The following is a 7,658-nucleotide window of genomic DNA, read 5'->3' as shown; positions in this document are numbered from 1 at the left end:
TTGTTATCATTCTTTCTTATTCTATTCTTAGCCAGCCTTCTGATGAAATCCTTTCTTCTATTCTTTTAGTACAGTTTTAATGTAATATATATAATTATTCTGAAACATGGAGTCAGATCCTCGTCTCTTCCCTCATCCTAAGACCTCTGTGAACACGGTCACAGCCATGCCACCAGCACATCCTGCCATGTGAGGGACAGGAGGGTGACAGTGCACCCTGCAGGGCTCTGGCTTGGCCACCAGAGCATGGGCAAGGTGGTGCTGCACCACACAGTGCTGCTCCTGGGTTATCCAGCAGCAAATGAGGCTCCTGGGAAGTGCAGGTGGGCGAGCAGAGGTTGCTGGAGGTGCCCTGAAGGTGGATGTCCCAGCACGGGCACAGGAGCAGCCCCATCCCGAGCCGGGCATGCGCCCACGGTGCTGCAGAGCCCAGAGCTGGCACTGGCCCAGCCCTGGCACGGGCCCAGCCCTGCTGGCAGTCACGGGCTGGCTGAGGTGTTCTCAGCAATCAGATGTCACCTCTAACCGTGTCTCCAGCTGGCAGCAGTGGCGTCACAGCTCCGCAGGACAGCTCTCAGTGTCCCAGGGCGGTGACAGCAGCAGTGTCCAGCCCTGGGGACACCTGAGTGCATGGACTAATCAATGGTGGTGGCATCACTCAGCCCTAAGGACCTCATTGTCGCAGACATCTTATTATGAAAAATCCTTTCCTTAGGATTTTTCCTCCTGAGAAGCTGAGAGGCCTCGGGAACAAAATGTAAACAATGGTTGTCTGCTGCTGTGGAATGCAACAGGTGGATCTTTGGATTAGCCCATCTTGGAGGCTTCTAATTAATGGCCAGTCATAGTCAGCTGGCTTGGACAGAGGGTCCAAGCCATAAGCCTTTGTTATCATTCTTTCTGATTCTAAGCTTAGCTAGCCTTCTGATGAAACGTTTTCTTCTATTCTTTTAGTATAGTTTTAATATAATATATATCATAAAATAATAAATCAAACCTTCTGAAACATGGAGTCAGATCCTCATCTCTTCCCTCATTATAAGACCCCTGTGAACACGGTCACACCCCATCCCAGGGGCATTCCTCTCTCCCAGCACAGCTCTGGAGCCACTTCCTTCACCCCCACATTTCTCAGGACTTTGTGTCACCACCTGATGAGCGTCACAGCGCCAGGTCCCTGTCTGGTGGTGGCTTTTTGATCTCTCCACCCGCCTGGGGACCCTGCAGAGAGCTCCCTGGGAGCACTCATGGATCCCCCCTTGCCCCTTCTGCCTGGCCAGGTGACAAGCAGGAAGGGACACCCACGGCAGCAGGAGATGCGGGGGCGTTTCCCAGGCAATGAAAATCCCTGGCAGCTCCTCCGAGCAAAGCTTCAGCTCCCTCCTTCACCAGGCCCAGTGCCTCTGTGCCAGGCACAAAGGGACCTGTGCCCTGCACGGGAGAGTTCATCAATCATCAGTGACTGGCTCAGCTCTCCTCTCACGGATGCTCCGAGGTCTTCCACAGAACCAGCACGAACACATTGAGTAAATAAAGATGTAAATAAAGATAAGGCTCTTACTCACTGCTGCCCACATGAATCATCACCTGTGTTAGGAAAATTAATCTACAAACATCAGAGGTTTATGTCCCAAAAGGAGACAGAGGAGTCCTTTCACTTTATTCCAATAAAGGGAGAGGCCATGGGGCATTCCCCTGGCATCTCTACAATTTTTGGAGCCTCCCTTTTTATCCCAATTTCCCAGCCACATTTCCCTTCTCTCTTTCCCTGTTGGCTGAGGTACTTGAGAGGTTCAGACTCCCCAATACACCTGATACCAAAGACTCCCCTCTAATATATAACCCTCCCTTTTAATTGTTAATTCTTACTGAATTTAGGAGTTTTTCCCTATTGGCTGAGGTACTTGAGAGGTTCAGACTTCCCAATACACCTGATACCAATGATTCCCCTCTAATGTATAACCCTCCTTTTCAATTTTTAATTCTTACAGAATTTAGGAGTTTTTCTTCCCCACTGTTTCTTTCACCTTTCAATGCCTCATTTCATTTCTCAGCAAACCTAAAGTTTAGTTGTAGAAGCAAATGTCTTTTTCCATTCATCAATCAGTGGAATCCTTTCCATTGCTTCTTTTACCTCTCAGTGCTAGTTTTATCTACCAGCAGACCCACAGCTTGTTTGTGTTATAAGTGAATACTCCAATTTAATAATTAAGGGAATTTATTAAATAATCAAAGTATAAATTCAGAAAAAGCCACAAGCAATTCGACTCTGAGCGAGGCGATCAGAGTCAGGGAAACCCAGAATTTGGCCTCTGTGCACCAAAATCCCTGTGGGTCTCCAAATGTCATTTCTAAGGGGTTGTTTTTATACAGTCTTTTGGGTTTCTTTAGCATATCGTAGATTTTTTTCTTTCTTGCTGCCTCATTTCTCAGAACTGGTGAATAATTGCTGTAATCCTGTCAGGTGAAAATTGTCTGGGATGAACTTCTGGCATGGAATATTATCTTATTGATGATGCCTATCAAATGCCTCCTGCTGGAGTCTTGTCAGACAAAAAAATCCCTTGAAATATCCATCTCTGGAGACAGTGTTTGAATCCCCATCCTTATCACTTAGCCTATCACTGCTTGTTGCCTGACCCTGGCTTTAGTACACAAAATGCTGTGGTTTTTAATTTCCTTCAGCAGCAATTATTTTACAACATTTGTAAAGACAAATCCGCCATTCCTCTCAGCTGGATGGGCAGCCAAGGAAAACGCTCCGTTTTCCCAGACCTCTGCAAACTAAAATAAAGCAGTGCTGGCTGTCCCCTTGCCCTTGCTGTGGGCTGTGCTGGCAGCACTGAGCCCAGAGCCCAGCACTGGAGCCTTTGCCAAGCAGCTGCAGCAGAGCAGAGCCTGGGCTGTGCTCTCACAGCCTCCGTTGCTTTCCTGCACCTTCCTCCTCTGCCAAAGCACCCGTGTCACTGTTGTCAGGAAAATTAATCCACAAACAGCAGAGGTTTATGTCCAAAAAGGAGACAGAGGAGTCCTTTGACTTTATTCAAATAATGGGAGAGGCCATGGGGCATTCCCCTGGGATCTCTCCCATTTTTGGAGCCTCCTTTTTATCCCAATTTCCCAGCCGCATTTCCCTTCTCTCTTTCCCCATTTCTGAAGTGCTTGAGAGGTACAGACCTCCCAAAACACCTGATACCAAAGATGCCCCTCTAATGTATAACCTTCCCTTTTAATTTTTATTTTATTCCCTTTTTATTATGGAATTTAGGGGAACAGCGTGTGAGGCAGGGATGGGACAAGAACAGCACCAGCTTGGGACCTGCTGGGTGCACAGAGGATCAGGGGGATCCATATCCCATCGATGCAGCAGCTGCAGCCTACAGAGAGCATGGCAGGGGGCTGGAAGGATGCTCCAGTGTCACAGACATCTTTTATGAAAAATCCTTTCCTTAGGATTTTTTCCCCCTGAGAAGCTGAGAAGCCTCAGGAACAAAATGTAAACATTGGTTATCTGCTGCTGTGGAATGCAACGGGTGGATCTTTGCTCTCATAGAATTGTTTCTAATTAATGGCCAATCACAGTCAGCTGGCTTGGACTCTCTGTCCAAGACAGCTGCCTTTGTTATCATTCTTTCCTATTCTATTCTTAGCCAGCCTTCTGATGAAACCCTTTCTTCTAGTCTTTTAGTATAGTTTTAATGTAGCATATATAATAAAATAATAAATCAAGCCTTCTGAAACATGGAGTCAGATCCTCATCTCTTCCCCAATCCAAGAACCCCTGCGAACACCACCACACTCCAGGACCTGTGGATTGTTACATGGATTCAGGGATCTGCTCCTGGGGTAAAGCACCCACTCCCTGCTGGGGGAACAGAGCCACTGTGCTCAACTTTGGGCTCTGGTGGGACAGCCAGGCAGGTTTTGTAGCTGAAAAATGGATGATTCCCCATCCCAATCATCAAACGGATGATTCCCTATCCCAACCATCAAATGGATGATTCCTCATTCCAACCATCAAACGGATGATTCCCTATCCCAACCATCAAATGGATGATTCCCCATCCCGACCATCAAATGGATGATTCCTCATCCCAACCATCAAATGGATGATTCCCCATCCCGACCATCAAATGGATGATTCCTCATCCCGACCATCAAATGGATGATTCCCCATCCCGACCATCAAAGGGATGATTCCCCATCCTGACCATCAAATGGATGATTCCCCATCACGACCGTCAAATGGATGATTCCCCATCCTGACCATCAAATGGATGATTCTCCATCCCAGGTTGGACAGTCCTGGAGACACCTGCTCCAGTGGAACTGCCCCTCTCCATGGCAGGGACAAGATGGGCTTTGAAGTCCCTTCCAACCCCAACCTTCCAGGATTCCACGACAATGGGAAATCATTCCGTGACAATGGGAACTCATTCCACGACAAAATAGGAACTCCTGTCAGGAGCAGGAGGAGAGGCAGAGCCGGCATCCCCCAGCCTGCTCCCCTGGCAGGGCACACGTGCTGCTGCAGTGATGGATGTTTGCTCTGTACCGACCCAGGAGCCGAAATAAATTGCAGCTATACAATGAAGAGGCACTTTATTGCTCAGGCATTAGGCAAAGCTAATGTAATCCGAACCGATATTGAATACAAATCCTTGGCTGTGACTCACCCTGCTATTACATTGTGTTCTGCAGAGCAGCCTCGTGCCATCAGAGTCAGGCTTTAGGGAAAAATAAGAAAGGAACAGGCTTTTCTCTCTCCCCATGAAAGACAGCTGCAATGACGGCCAAATCACCCAATCATTGCCTTAATTAATAATTATTCGGAGCCTCCTGGGATTGATTGGATCATTATGACACCAAGTGAAGCCTGAAGAAGAACTCCAGGGAGAAGATGGTGCTGATTCCGTGCTCCCTTTGCCTCTCTCACTTGCACAAGGAGCATATCAAAGCTTCAGGAGCTCACAGCGGGGGGAGAAAACCTGCATTTTTCCTGGGATAACTCATTCCTGCAAGCAACACCTGACTTCACAACCATCACCTGCTCTTTCTGCCTGGAGCCCAGCATGAGGCCTTTGTGCTGTGCCAGAGCTGCAGCTGAAGGATGAGGGGAGAGGGGATTTTCATTCCCCCAGCCTTCCTCAATCATCTTCCTCCCTCCCTGAGACCTGCTCAGCACAACCTTTGGTTTCAGGTGCCACGTTGGTGCCTGATGCACAACCAGCAGCCAGGGCTGAGGGTTGCACTGCCAGGGTATCCAGGAATGGCAGATTTGTCTTTACAAACAAGCTGGGGGTCTGCTGGTAGATAAAACCAGCACTGGGAGATAAAAGAAACAATGGGAAGGATTCCACTGATGGATGAATGGAAAAAGATATTTGCTTTTACAAATAAATTTTAGGTTTGCTGAGAAATGAAATGAGGCATTGAAAGGTGAAAGAAACAATGGGGAAGAAAAACCCCTAAATTCTGTAAGAATTAAAATCAAAAGGGAGAGTTGTACATTTGAGGGAAATCTTTGGTATCAGGTATTTTGGGAAATCGGTACTTCTCAAGTTCCTCAGCCAATGGGGAAAGAGAGAAGGGAAAAGTGGTTGGGAAATTGGGATAAAAAGGGAGGCTGCATCCTCCAAAAATCTTAGAGATGCCGGGGAATGCCCATGGCCTCTCCCTTTATTGGAATAAAGTAGAAGGACTCCTCTGTCTCCTTTTTTGACATAAACCTCTGGTGTTTGTGGATTAATTTTCCTAACATTCCCCCCTGGGAATGGGGGTGTTGAGGAGACACTGATGAATCAAGACCCCAAACACTCCTGCAAGGGCTGTGTCTGCCCAGTGCTCTGTGAGCTTCAGAGCCCAGCACAGCCTTGTGCTGAGTTGGGAAATCTCACCACACCTGAGGTCAATACTAATGCAGTCCTTGATCCCACTGCCAGCACTGCAAATCTTCCCTCTGATAGAGCCAGCAGCTTCTCAAACCCTCCTTCTCCCTCTAACTGTTCCCTTCAGGAGCAGACAAACTTGGGTAAACCAAATTTTGTCCCCCTGGGCTGTGTGCCCCAGAGCATCTCAGCATCTTCAGCAGTGCTGAAGGGCAGAGTCCATCCCCACTCAGTGCCTGCATCCCTGATCCCCTGCCAAAACTGCACCCAGGCACCCCTGGGGAGAGCCTGTTCACCTCCACACTGCTGCACAGGGCTCCTTGGAGCGTGCCAAGAAAACAGACACGATCCCTGAAAGAAAAATCAACATCCCTCCCACTCCTGTGCTGGATCATCCCCCTGTTGGATCTCCACGCTGTGGGCACACAGGGATGAACTAACCATGAGTGCTGAGCATGGAAATGGCTCCTCAGGACACTGAGGTGACTTCCCTGGCTGCATTTCTAGCCCTGTGATTTCCTTGGCTGCTTTGGGTCACCCTCACTGGCATGAGAGCAGGATAGGGACCAGCAAGGACCACCCCAACCTCTCCCAGTGCCTCAGGGACCTGCCAGGCTGTGTTTAAGTGGTGAACACACCTTCCCTGGCTTTGGGGAAGAGGGAATGAGCCGTCCCCACGCTGCCAGCAAAGCCCTCAGTGAAGGCAATAAGTCATTGACTCCTCTCTCTCTCTCGCAGAGCATCCCTGGTTAATGAGATCATCCATCAACAGGATTTTTGGAAGCTGTCAGCTTGGTTCAGGCTGAAAGGCTCAGCCATCAGCCACAGCGATCCATCAGGGTCTGAGGCATTGGCAGAGGCACTCAGGGCTTCCTGGAGCAGCCCTGCCCTGTCCCACCAGCAGCCCTGCAGACCCCACAAAGGCCCCTGCTGCCCATGCCATGATGCTCGAGGCTCTCTGGGCACAGAGCACACCCAGGCAGTGGGACGGGCCCTTTCCTGGCTCTGCTGCTGCTGCTGCTGCGGCACAGGGAATGCCATGTGCAGCAGGGCTGGGCTGCTCCCTGCAAAGGTCAGGCTGGCACAGCGCAGTCGCCAGGAAAAGGCTCCCAGCCCTGGGCCAGCCCCCAGCTGGTTGATCTGCCCTCTGACAAACACAGGAAATAAGAGCAGAACCAGGGAGGCACAGGGATGAAAGCAGATGGCAAGACTGGGAGGGAGCAGAAATACCTGGAAGGTTTGAACTTCAGAGAATCGGTCTAATACGCGAATAAGTGAATTTTCCACGGTGCTGTGTGTGGCAGGAGGACAGGCAGGGGCTGCTGCTGAGCGGTTTGTGCACCATGAAATCAATCCCACCCAGCACACACAGGCTGGCTCTGCCAGGAATCCTGCCCAGGTCCCGCTGGCCCACCTCTGCTTGACACCCACAGCTCGCAAATGGAATCGGAGCAGTGATGAGTAAATGGAGATCTTTTTCCTCAGAGTGGTAAAAAAGCTTATGAGAGCGAGGAAAATGCCAGGAATTACAGGGATTTAGGGAGGTGTGGGACAGAGCAGTGTTGAAGCAGGGTGCTCAGAGCTGGAGTCCCCAAATGAGAGGCTGAGCATGCCCTGGACAGAGCAGCCACGTGTTTATTCCCAGTTTGAGCCCCTTGACTCATCCTTTCTGCCCTTCCATCTCCTCTGGGCTCCCCACCAGGATATCCCAGAGATGTGGCTCACCAGGGACTGCCACCCTCCCTCCCCATGTACCAACACAGTGCCACA

The sequence above is a fragment of the Melozone crissalis genome, unplaced genomic scaffold (genome assembly GCF_028551555.1).
Source record: "Melozone crissalis strain CALT ecotype California unplaced genomic scaffold, PUWL_Pcris_2 ptg000063l_1, whole genome shotgun sequence".
NCBI classification, from domain to species: domain Eukaryota; kingdom Metazoa; phylum Chordata; class Aves; order Passeriformes; family Passerellidae; genus Melozone; species Melozone crissalis.
Note: the sequence above shows the minus strand (reverse complement) of the source record.